The following is a 12,756-nucleotide window of genomic DNA, read 5'->3' as shown; positions in this document are numbered from 1 at the left end:
CTGTTTTATTATTTACATCCCCATCTCTGGCTCTTTTTTGGCGCACTTTATCAGTTTAATCAGGCTGCGTGGGGGAGACGGAGCGGGGTGATACGACGTGCGTCATTTGCCCGGCCTCACAGTAATGCATCTTTATTAGGCTCCCAACATCAGCCCAGGAGACGAGTCTCTGCTATCACTGTCAATTAGCGAGGCGGGGGCACCGGGGGGAGGCGCCTGGCTGCTCTTTATTAATATCTGCAAACAACCACATAACACTCAGACGTGTAGAAAGAGGCCTTCTCTTTATTAAAACACACACGGAGGCGCGGCGTCATCAGGCGGCACAGCTTTAGGATTCATTAAGCCACAGAATTGAGAGAAGAAAAAAAAGAGAAGAAGAAGAAGTGGGCTGCAAAGAAAAAGAGAAGGAGAAAGCTTGGCTTTAATCAGGACGAGGACAGATATTACATTATCGTTTCATCATGGCTTTCTGGCAATATGGCTTTTTCAATCAACGGAGAGACATTATTTATTCATAGATGCATTTTCAAAAAGGCACAGCAGATACAGCGCAGCCAATCTCCACAGAGTTTACACAATCAAATATACATGAATACAATATTAGTGGCGAGGTGGAGGGAGTGGGGGGGGTAAATGAAACTTTATTTGTATGGAGAACAAGGAGTGAAAACGGCAGAAAGGATTAGAGGAAGGAGAAGTTTCACAGCATTTCTGCTCTGCTGAGATTTCAATTTGATTTGCAAAAAATGCAGAAGGCCGCATTAGCATGTTTCTGCGTGTGTTTAGGAGTGTGTGTACATTCAGTGGCGGGTGCGCGTGTGTGTGTATCGTCCGGCTTTAAGGCTGCTGTCTCTGTAATGAGGCTTTGCTGCAAAGCGGAGCTGTCCAGGACTCTTGATGCGTTCTGCATTTCAAAGATGCTCTCTGCCGCGCCAGGCGGTGTTTCCCATTATATGTGTGTGTTCCATCACAAACACACACACACACAAAATACCACACAGGTTGATCTGTCCCAAAGGGCTGATTGGTGGGTTTCGTGAGTAAAGCGTGAGCTTGTCAGCGACAGAGCGTTTTCTAAAGCTCTATTTCTGCCTCTTCGCTGTTCTTCGTCTCTCTCTCTCTTGCTCACATTTTCTCCCGTTGCTCGCTCTGTTCTCCACCTCCATCTCCCTCAGCGATCTTCTCTGACCTCATGTTTATGTATCTCGCTATGTCGGGGCTGTTCATCAATGTTGCTCTGTCAAAAGGTCCCTTCTTGTTTTGTTTTTTTTTCTTGCTTGTTCCATCTCAGCTTTGCTTGTTTCCCACAGCAAAAGGCCCTGAGATATGAATAATATAAGAACTCCACAAACGGGAGAGAGCGCAACACTTTTACTGTGGTGTGTGTTTTTGGATGTGTGTACAAAACTGGGGTGAAAAAAACTGCAAAAGAATCTTTTCAGAGTAAATGGGAACGCTCACAGAGAGACGGTTTTCAAGGCCAGACGGCGGAAAACAAACATTTAGCGTTTGTTCCCGATGGCTCTGCAAGCAAAGAAGAGAAAAACTCTGTTGGTTCAAGAGATCTCCTAATTGAGAAAAATGCTTTTCAAACTTTGTCATATTGTGTTTCAAACTTTGTGGTGTTTCTCTGGGACTTTAATGTGATAGACCAGCAAAAGATGGCGCGCACTGGTAAAGGTCAACCCATTCATTCTAACGACTGTTTTTTGTCATTTAAAGATTGTGACATCTTTAGTTCCGTCCATCTTCCTGCCCAGTTTGTCATGTTCCCTGTTCTTGCTGGACGTTACGTGGGGAATCATCCCCTCAGCATTACGCTACCACCATTATGCTTCTACATAGGGTTTGTGTATTCACTGTGATATGTGGTAGCAGTTTTCTGAGGCGTCACATACCTGCCAAAAACCATTTCCATTTATTCACTGGCTCATGGATGCAGTATGACTCCCTCCACCCTTCCTTGTGCTTTTTACAAAACGTTGTACTCATGCTATGAGTTCAGTGGGCGTCATTTCTCAGATTTAAATGAGTGGTTGGGTTTTCAGCTCAACTCTGGGACAAAGTCAAAAAAGAAGGTAAGTCAAAGAAAAATGTGTTTATTATTTTTTCCTTACCTGTTTTTGACCTCCTATTCTTTTTCACCTACTAGATGTGACCAGATCGGAGCTGAAAACCAGTCAATCACAAGTCATATTTAGAGACTTTTTACCACCTTCTTAGTGCCACCTTGAATGAAATTTAAGACAGAAAAACTATATTATATGTTTTATTCAGTGGTGTCAGAGTGAACGGGCATCTGACCAAAATTAAAGCCATACAAATAAATACTATGTGCTTAATTTTCATTCACATTACCACTATGTTGTTGTTCCTGTTGGTCTGTCACATACCACTCCAAATAAAACACTTTGTAGTTTGTGTCTCTAATGTGACACGAATTAGGGCTGTCAAAATTTGTGTATTACTTCACGTTATTTTAGTGTGGTTACATTTTTTTCAATGAGCAATTAATTGCACAGGTTTCTGTATTTTTGGACGTCACCTGTGCTGCAGAGTTTTAACATAATTTCCTTTATTTTCCGTAGCTGGTTTTCTATCGGACTAATTTCCCTTTTCTTACAAAAGTAATCTGTGAAAACAGCTGGAGAGCGGACAGGAGCGCACTGTGAGTATCGGCGCTGTGAGCGCAACAGGCAGAACCTCAACAATTGTTGACAATTGCTGTTGCCAACAACAACTGAATGCATCATTTTACATTCACGAGAGAAGTAACACACATGCTGCGGAGAACAAATAAAAACAGATGAACAATGATAAACACAAAAGCAACAACGACATGAGAAATAATCCCGTGTACTGTGTGTTACGTCCTGTTTTAATCAATCCTAATAAAAACATTTAGAACTCATTAACTCGTAATTTTTTTAACAACTAATTAATCGTGATTAGTTCACAGCAACCCTGTGATCAATCAGATTAATAACTTTAATCGTTTGTCAGCCTCGGCATAAATACATTTACAAGAAACGGTCGTGTTGGAGATGAAGCGGGAAGCTTAGAGAGTTGACTGAAAAAGCGCCAGCGCTGTCTTCGCGTCGTCACTGTTTCCTAGACGAAACAAAACGTTCAAGAGCAGATCGGCTCATTAGCGGCCATGTTGGATGGCTCTTGATGAATGTTATCACCCGCTAATGAAAAGTATTGTCCTTAAGCACGGCTAAATCAAATGGAGTTTAAATCGCACGCTTCATCAATGAGTGAAGAGGTCCCTGATGAAGGACTGGACCCCATGGTTCCAGGGAATAACCCCCCACCATTCACCTCAGGGGGAATCAAAGTCTCATTTAGCCGCTGCTCGATAGCCGCTCCAGTATTGACCAGTTCTGGCAGAAGTGTGAGAAAAATGAGTGAGTAAAAAAAAAGAGTGAGAGGAAAATGTGAGGTGAAGCAGGAAAGCGAAGGAGAAAAAAAGAGCGAAGAATCAATTTATCGCTTCTGGCTGATCGTGGTTTGGAACCAGCTGTGTGGGACACTTAACCTTTGTTCCAGCCCTCTGGGCAATGTGTAAAAGTTTTCCTCGCACAATTAAAAAAAAGCAGCTTAATCCACACTACTCATAGTTTACTTAGTTTAAAATCCTGGATCAGCAGCTGTGTGAAATAAGTTCCCGTAGCCCAGAGCGGTTGTGCAAGTTGTTCAGTATTTCCGAGAACTCCCTTAAAGGTGATGGTATAAAGTTCCAATCTCACTCAGCATCTTCTTTAACCTTCAGCCCACTACAACCGAAGGCTGCAGGATATGTTCGAAAACTGCAACAGACACGAGCTGGATATTTTAAATGAATATTTTCTTTACTTTATGGGGCTTTTTTAGAGCAGAGTTAGTGTCAGTTTTTATATAAATATATTGTCTATGTTTCTCATTCTCCTAATTTTTTTCCAGACGTAATCCCCATGGTGACAATCATCCAGCTAATGATGAACATAATGTCAGTTGTAATATTTATAAGATGTAAGTTGTGAATGACTATCCAACCAAATGTTCTACAAAGTTAAACCTCACTGTCACTCAGTTGCCTCCTTGTTTCACTTGTTTACTTATACTGCTGGGTGTCAGATTCTATTGTTTGTAATTCTGTATTTTCTTAAAATATTTAGATAAATAGTCACAAAGAACATTTATTTTTTTCCCTAAAGTTTTGCTTTACGTGGTATTTCTACTTATTCTGGTTTGTCATTTATGCTGAATTGAAATAAATGTATTAGGTGAGTCACATCAGCCTTGTTAAATCCGCTTTAGTCAAACTGGTCCATTTGCCTCAATACGCAATCAAACTCTGGTCTCCAAGATTGTTTATCATTAATAAATATGAACTGTAATTACTTTGTCTATACAAAATGCTGCAATATTGATTAATTGATTACATTGATTATTACATGTCAAAAATTTTAATAGCATTTTTTTTTCCATGTAAAAACTTTTGTATACATATGTTTCTGGTACAACGTTAAGTCTGACGGACAAGCAACAAACTACTACGACAAAGGCACTACAGATTGTTTTTGTTTTTTGCATCTAAAGAAACGATCTGATTGGATGCTGGAAAAAGGTTTAAGTTGTGTTCAAGCTATGCTAAAAGGAGTTAGCATATTGGTGAAGCTATTCAAGCCTAAACTAGCGCCTCAATGCTAAACATGTAGCATTAACTGTATTGCTAGTGCTGCATGTTTACAGAAGTTCCATGAATGATCGCTAGTTCCTGAAACACGGATTGAAATGTAACTAAATATAACTTAACATTATGTTAATCTAACAATAATGTTAGATTAACATTATTGTAATCTAAAGCACAACATAATGCGTCTCCACCAAAAGTACTTTTCACATTTCACCTAAACTTCTCAAACATCCACAAAACTTTCTAGATTGCAAATATTTCATGAGAAATTTTCAAAGCAAAACCTCGAAGGACAAAAAGTCGAACTTTTGTCCTAATTGTAATATATCTGAGTCACTTTCTGCATCCACTGACAGCACCTCTACTAAAACTCTTTGGAATTGAAGTTCTAAATTTCAGTAATTTCTCACAGCCACTCGAGCCTGACAGCGTGGCAATTTCTAAATAAATCATACTTGACTTAATGTCATCACTCCTCAGGCATCGACCGTAACTCTCAAGTGTGTCAGAATTGCTTTTCTATCAGAGACTATTTGCAGCTGGCAGGTGAGCATGGATGGAGATAGGATTGGTTGGGGGCCGGGGGTTTGGAGGTCGGGGCTGGTAATGAACACAGCACAAACCCGAAGGCTGGCACAGCAGGCAGCAATCTAATCAGCTCTGCACCTTATTTTCATCTAGACGTGAAGGGGAATTAGATATTTAACGGTGCCAGTCGCTTCTTCAGAATCACACCGTCAGGTCTGACCGTAGACATCCTGTTAAATGGCTAGATGTGTCCAATACATCGATGTAGGTGTGCTGACGGTGAGTGTGTGTATTCGTGCGTGTGTGGGTTAGAGTTTGGAGATGGGGTTTTGGCTGGTTTGTACTCTCTAATCTGTGTTATTAGCATGCCTGCATGTGCTTGCTTTCTGCAGACGAGTAGAAATTGGAACGAGGGTGATGCTGAGATGGATAAAGGCCTGTTCTTTTTTCCTCATCTTCTCTGCCACTTGCTGCATTTCCATTTACCATAGAATTACTGCTAGCAGAAAGTGCTAAAATAAGTTAGCTTAATGGAAACATACAAATTTTGAAAAAACTCACGTCTTTCGATAAAAAATTTGTTGTGCTAGGAAGAGATGGTTTTTCGGCCATATCAAAGTGGAAGTAGCTCGAAAAACTGCAGTGGAATTTTTTTTCCCGTGATGGCCAGCCGGCTGTTGCTACTGGTGAAAGCCACAAAGAAGACGAAGGCTGTCCTGTTTCTGTTTATTTCTGACAGTGTGCACCTGGCTCCACCAGAGCTCTCACAACATCATAAAAAGTTTGTAAATCTATAACTTTCATGTAAAATCACAGACTACAATTTCCCAAAAACGCTGCATATGTAGCAGCTCCAAAGTAGGCGGGGCTTGTTGCGGCAGCGCCCCACGTCTCCTCCAATGGCTGATAATTGATGAGTGCTAGCGCCATGAATTAATCATTAATATAGCTCTGTTGCTGCCATTATTTTTCATGACTTATTGCTTGAACAGGCTTATTCATGTATGATCTTAATTTTATTTCTTCTTTAATCAAAACATACATTATTTTAACTGGCCATGAGTTTTTTTAGTGTCAGGTAATGTATTATGATATAAATATCAGATTGATAAAGTCATAATATGTTACCTGATAATAAACCACCACAATCCTCTTCTTAGGATTATTAGAAAATATGTAACATTTTATATTAATCAAACATCAAACTTTGTTTCATATCCAGACTTCTTGTTTTTGCATTAGTGTCCAGCAGCCAATCAGAAAGCTAAGCATGACAAATAACATGTCACTAAATAATTTAAATCAGTTATTTTTGTGATCAAAAAACAGATATTTAAAAGAAAAAAGTAATTTAAAATTTAATTTAAAAAATTTATTGGATAATTTTTTTTTTTTTTTTATTTCCTTCAACACTTTGAGGTCTAAAGTGTGAATATGCTTCTCTAATAAATCATACATTTTACCAGGAGGACCCAAAAGGCCAGCCCTGTCACTTCCAACTATAACCTAAAATGTTCATTTATTTCTGGCTTATTTAACTTCACAGAGAATTAATTTGGGCCATCAAAGGAGATTTAAAAAAATATTGGACATTAAACATTTAAGCCAATATTTTCAAATCTGACTGCTTTCACGATTTTACTGGATCATTCTATTAAATATTCAGGTATTCATCAGTTCTTAGGTTTCCTTAAAAGGGACACAATATAAGTAAAACTTTGAACATCTAGTGAAAATGATTAAATGGAATGTATGGATCTTGCAGTACTTTTTTTTTCTTCTTTGGTTCTAGGATTCAAAGTCGAGAAATACTTCCTAATTAAAAATTGTGGAACCGTGAATGAGTCATGTTTGCATTATAATAATAATAATGTTTACATTGGAAGACATTTCTTTAGAAATTGGCAGTGAATTAAAAAACAGAAGACGAGACTGGTCTGTAAAAAAGGTATTGCAGAACAGCCTATTGAAAGCACAAGTGGCAAGAGAATTATCTGATGTCGTTTTAACGAAATCTCAAACTATCAGTTTAAGCTAATGCATTTTGTAGAAGTTTTACACATCACCTTCTGCCCTATAGTACCTGCATTTCCATTGACCATGAAATTGCACAAATTGGAATTCTGAAAACAAATTTGCTTAATGGAAACGTTGATCAATAGAAAGCTTTTTGTGCTAGGATGAGGTGAAATATAAATATAGTTTTCAATGACTTGTCACGCAAACAAACTCATACATTTTGCTATGCTAAATGCTTTTCTTAGTTAATGGAAACACTACAAAAGCAAAATTATGTATTTTTGTAAATATTAGAATTATGGGAAACGTTTTGCGCTCATTTGTTTTCGAAACGCAGCTAGCATCTCTTGTCAAATGCGCCTCATATGTTTCCTGTTGGAGGGACACTGTAGTGGCCCGTTCATAACTGCAGTCTTAGGTTAAATGACCAAAGGCGTAAAGGTACATTACTGGCTAATGTGACAGCATTTTGGAGCTTTATAAGTAATGTTTACATGAAACGCAGCCACTTGCTTTGGTCTTGGCATGTCATTATTTTATTTTCATAATCCTCAGAAAAACAGTGCATTTCTAAAACAGGAAGTTAAGAAAATCGTTTCCACCATATGAACTGCTCACATCCCCAGTTAAAAAGAAAACATAGCAATCCATTTTAACAGTTGGTTTTCAGTCAACAAGGCAATCTAACCATCTGAGTTTTGCATTGCAGTCTGGCAATTTAGATAAGTGTTTTATTAAAGGAATAGTCACAATAGTTGGTTGAGGTTTTTCTAAACATTAGCCTTAGGGGAAAAAAACTGCTAAGAAAGTTAGCTCCTGTAGGTAAATGAATGGTGTTTGTTCACTATTACTGGTCCTGAATTATCCATTTAAGCAATTTGATTCCTATCAGCTAAGGCACTATCATTAACAGTTTTGGTATTTACTTTTTTATCTCATTGTGTGAGACATAGAAGATGAAAAGCAAGTTATTAAAGTTGAAGATACACAATTTTTTTTTCAACCCATGAGTTAAAAATGGGACCCAGATAAATTGTGTGCATCTTGTTTCCAGTTGAGACCGACTATCTGTCCAGAATTATACATGAAAACCAAATGGGCAGGAAACCCATTTTATGAAGATGGACCTTATTAGCACTCATACCTGCCCTGTGTCACACACCAGTGAGTAAAAACCACCAAGATCTTATGGAACCTGTGGGCAAAACCACAAAAAGATCCTTTTTGCCATACAGTCCCCAACCACATGTGGGACTATGTTTTGCTTAACATAGGGTTCCAACAAATTCTTGAGCTTTTCCACAGATTACTAAAGCCCTTTTAGCCCAGGTCGGCTCCGTTCGAACAGCATAGCTCTGGTGGTTTCGCATTGAGCTGGATACGTCACGTAAATCAAATTCTTGCTAAAGCTACCGAGGCTATCAAGTTTCCTTCTTGGTTCTCCCGTCCCGCTCTTTCTGAATGCGTTCATGAGCGAGGAAGCTGACGGAAACATTTACCTGAGCTTTACATTTAACGAAAAAAATAAAATAAAAATATCATCTGAATGTCGTCTCAGAGCTGGACTTGTGGCCAGCAGAACTGGTCGGATTTCCCCGCTAGAGCAACCCAGACGTGGAAATCCCCTCGTCCACAGCCTTACCAACTTCTGATCAGTTCAATTGGAGAAGTGTTGTTTACATTTAACATTCAAATCTTTGGCTGAAGAGGTGATTGTAATCCCAGTGAGGGGTAAGAATAGATTATGACGGGAATTTATTGATGCAGCACATTGAAATGACAGACATCGAGAAAGTCTAGTGCTCCTCTGACCCAGAAATCTGATCTTTGTCCCGCCCGCGCAGCCAATGAACCGATCAACAGCTAACTCCAAACCAGCCCGGTCTGGCCGGCCCGATTTCAACCGCAGCTCTACGGGTTCCAGGGAGCCGGGTGGGACTGGAAGTGCTAATGCAAAAACGATCAGCCCTGCTTTTAAGCCAGACCGGCCCAGATCAGCCCGGGTCTGGCTGGGCAGTGCAAAAGGGGCTTAAATGTTGGAACCTGGATAACATTTGTGTTTTCAGCTTTTTCTCCACCAAATATCTCCCAATTGCCATCTATACATGATCTGCCTCCAACAGAGCTGGTCAAATGTCACTCTGCCATTATGGGGCCCCAAACAGTCTGTCATTGTACCCCGTTTCCAAGCCATTTCCAAAGTAGTGGACAACTAGAGTTTTTCTTTAGCTGTGTTTGTCCTATTTACATAATAAACTGTGATGACACATTGTGTCTGCTCCACGTAGATGGAATTTTGTTTTTGTTTTTTAACATGGTGTGTTTTATTGTATTTTTTCCAGGACCTGGGATCATGTGAATAATGCAACAGGAGGCCATAAATTGAATGGTATGATCCAAGCAAGGTGCACCTTACAACACACTAACCTTTCTATCCTCCTTGTCTAACCTGGTACTAATCCTTGTATCTTTTTATTGTTGTTCTTCCAAATGTTTTGCAATGCCTTCCCCGTCCATTCCGTGAAACTCGCCCGGCGTCCCAGCCCTCCGCCGCTGTCTGTGCAGGATAAAGGCGAGGTGTTAAAAGAGGAGAGGAGCACAGAGCGGCGGGCGATGAATCTCCCAGCCGTCTGGAACGCTCTCCGCTTCGCCGGCTTTTCCCTCGCCTCTGACCCAAATCTAATGCGACAGGAGTCGTTTTCGCACTCCCCCCTCCCCCGTCCTTCCCTGTACTCACCTCCTCCCTTCGCTGCTACCGCAGGAGTCGTGCACCACCCTTCTATTTTTAGCTGTTTGTCCTTGAGTTACAATCCCTGAAAATTGTCATGATCCATAGCAGGAGGCTGGGGCAAGGAGAGCGCCTCGCCTCAGACCCCGTCTCGGAGCGTGGCGTGCGTGAGCAACAAATTGCCGTCAACTCCGAGTTCTGTGCCATTACCTCGGTGAATATTCCTCTCATTAAAAGAGGTGAAATGGAGGGATCGTTAAATGAGAGCAATGTAGACAGATAAGGCCTTTCTTTTAACCACACACCTTCGTTTTCGCCGAAGAAAGTTATCCACTGTAGCCAATTAGCATGACTGCTCTGTCTAGCGTTTGCCTCCCCTCCCAACTCACTTTCATTATCGTCTCTTCCTCTCCTCCTGCTCCTCCTCTCGTTTTCTCTCTTTCTCATTAGGGCTGCGCCGTAACACACTGAATCATAATAGGTGCTCTACACTGTGAAATGGCTTTTGCTTTGTTTCATTTCGCCGCTCGTAGCGGCGGGAGAACGAGTAAACAGTCGATTCAGCTCAGGCGCAGAGCCACACCAACAGGCGCAATCAGGGCCGTCCATTAATCTGTCGTAAAGCAGCTTCTTTCTTCACTTTCTTACCCGCCTGAAGAAATCCCTGATATGGGAATGCAAGAGTGGGGGCTAATCTATGGGAGCTGCCATGCACGGCCATGTACCATCCACTGATAATAAATGGATGAATTCGACCAAGGAGAAAGTTTAAGGAGAGATGATGAAAAAGAGGAAGATAGCAGGGATGAGACTACTAGGGGCCGGTTGAGGCGAAAAGAACGGAAAAGGTGTGACTTGGGTCGGTGGCTGTCAACAGAGGAAAGGGGGTAAGAGGGCGGAGGCGGTGTCACCGAGGCGTATTCTAAGCCATGAATGTAAATATGCGTGAGGGGATTATCAGAAAGTGCCAGGCGGCGCATTCGGGGCTTTGTTTCCGTGACACCGTGACGTCGGCTTTGTTTCCCTGACAGCAGACGTGTGTGTTGGGGTGTGTGTGTGTGTGTGACATCCAGGCATCTGTTTCCTGCTGGAAAAGGTTAATTACATCTCCACCGCCTGACTGGACGTGCAATGCATAATCACGCATGCTAATGAGACCAGTGCGCTGGCCTTTTGTCTTTGGGCGTCCGGATGCGCCCGGGAAAGCCTGCGGCATGGCGGCAGAAGATATGTCAACCACTTGTTTCTACTTTGAAAGCACCATTGTGGCAGCCAAGAAAAAACATGAGCACCCTAGCATGCTTGCGTCGCCCTGCCCTCTAACAGGTGACAGCTGGAAGTGCATTGTGGTGGCATTTGCGGGGAGAGACTCAACTCCCACAGGGACGTACATTAATTGAAGCATCAGCATTTGTGGGTGTTCCTCTCGGTAATTACTCGTCCGGATATTAGAGAAGCGGCAGCACCAGGGGAGTGACGTTCCCCAAGCCCCCGTTTCTCATTCTGACCCTTGACTCCCTTCTTCACACTCCAGCTAAGCCACTGATTGGACAGCTGCTTTGGCTTTAGATCGGGGTCAGCTCAGCGTGAAAATCCGAGATGGGCTCGGGGCCCCTCAGCGGGCGACTCTGGAAATTGCTCTACACTTTCTTACTTGGCTGAAGTTTTCGCTAAGTCGATCCGACGTAAGTAAGCAGGTGAGAAGGTGCAGAGCTCCACGGAGCTTCGGTTCCAATCCAGCCTCCGCAGAGGAGGCACAATTAAGGTAGAGATGGGAAAGACGGGGCATTGAGGAGAGGTATGCCTGAACAGAATAATGGATTTTAAGAGACCTTTGTCTCTTCGCACACTGGCAAGAAATGAATCAGACCTTTTTTTTTTTTCTTTTTTATCTTTTGAATATTATCAGCAAAAGGCAAGTTCTCTGTCAGCTGCCCAGGGAAAATTAGAGCATAGCAGGTTTGGGGAATGGAGGATGAGCAAAGAGTTCAGAGGCTTTCATTTTCATCAGTCTTATCATGAGAAAAAATTTGGATGGCCTTTTGGTTTGTAAGAGTAGAAAAAGAAGTAGAACACGAAATCTTTTCCATGAAACACCTGAATAAAAATATGTATTTGAAACCTGAAACCCCTTCACTTCCACTATGGAAACATTCCCAGACACCTGATACGGAGAGAACCTGTAACCTTGGTCTTATGTTACAGTGTTTTAAAGTTGGAGAGAGTTCAGCCAACAGCGCTGCTGTCACACCACCGTTTCCTCATCCCAGTGATGCCCGTCTTCATCAATCTCCTCTTCTGACACTTGGTCCCGTTTTTTCTTCTTTCGACAGAAGCCATTCAGACCACAGAAGCAGGCACAAGTGAAGGGCATGGTCTACCTGACGCGCCGCATCCACAAGGACCTGCACAGGAAAACAGGCGAGTTAGGCATTCATCAGACGGTTCTTGGTTAACTGGATCTGACAAAAACTATGAAGGCGTTTCACCCAGATGTCCGTGACTATCTACGAAACAAAAAAAAGAACGTTCAAAAACTTACAAAAACTAAAGTGCAGGAAGATTCAACATGATAATTATGAGAGCAACACACTAAAAGCAGGCTGCTGTGAATAACAGGATGATCTGACAAAGGGCTAACAAAGTGGGAGATACAACAGCTGGAGAGTTGATTACTCCCCAGGTGAAATTGCGAGAGAAGGCAAAGAATTGAAGTTGAACTGAAAAAATGTGAGAAATGGCCGACAGAATAATAAACATACAAAAACCCAAAATAAAGCTGAACGCAAACAAAACC

General features: G+C 41.6%; 1 long non-coding RNA gene across 1 annotated transcript in view; it reads right to left on the bottom strand.

The window, feature by feature from the left end:
• Positions 1-405: 405 nt before the first annotated feature.
• The window catches only part of LOC111605851, a 31,462-nt gene continuing 19,111 nt past the window's right edge, over positions 406-12,756 (bottom strand). The window contains exon 3 of the long non-coding RNA XR_002751859.1: positions 406-12,364. This is a non-coding gene — a long non-coding RNA (uncharacterized LOC111605851). The remainder of the gene's footprint in view (positions 12,365-12,756) is intronic.

The sequence above is a fragment of the Xiphophorus maculatus genome, chromosome 20 (genome assembly GCF_002775205.1).
Source record: "Xiphophorus maculatus strain JP 163 A chromosome 20, X_maculatus-5.0-male, whole genome shotgun sequence".
Taxonomy (NCBI): domain Eukaryota; kingdom Metazoa; phylum Chordata; class Actinopteri; order Cyprinodontiformes; family Poeciliidae; genus Xiphophorus; species Xiphophorus maculatus.
Note: the sequence above shows the minus strand (reverse complement) of the source record. Positions and strands in the feature narration are given on the sequence as shown.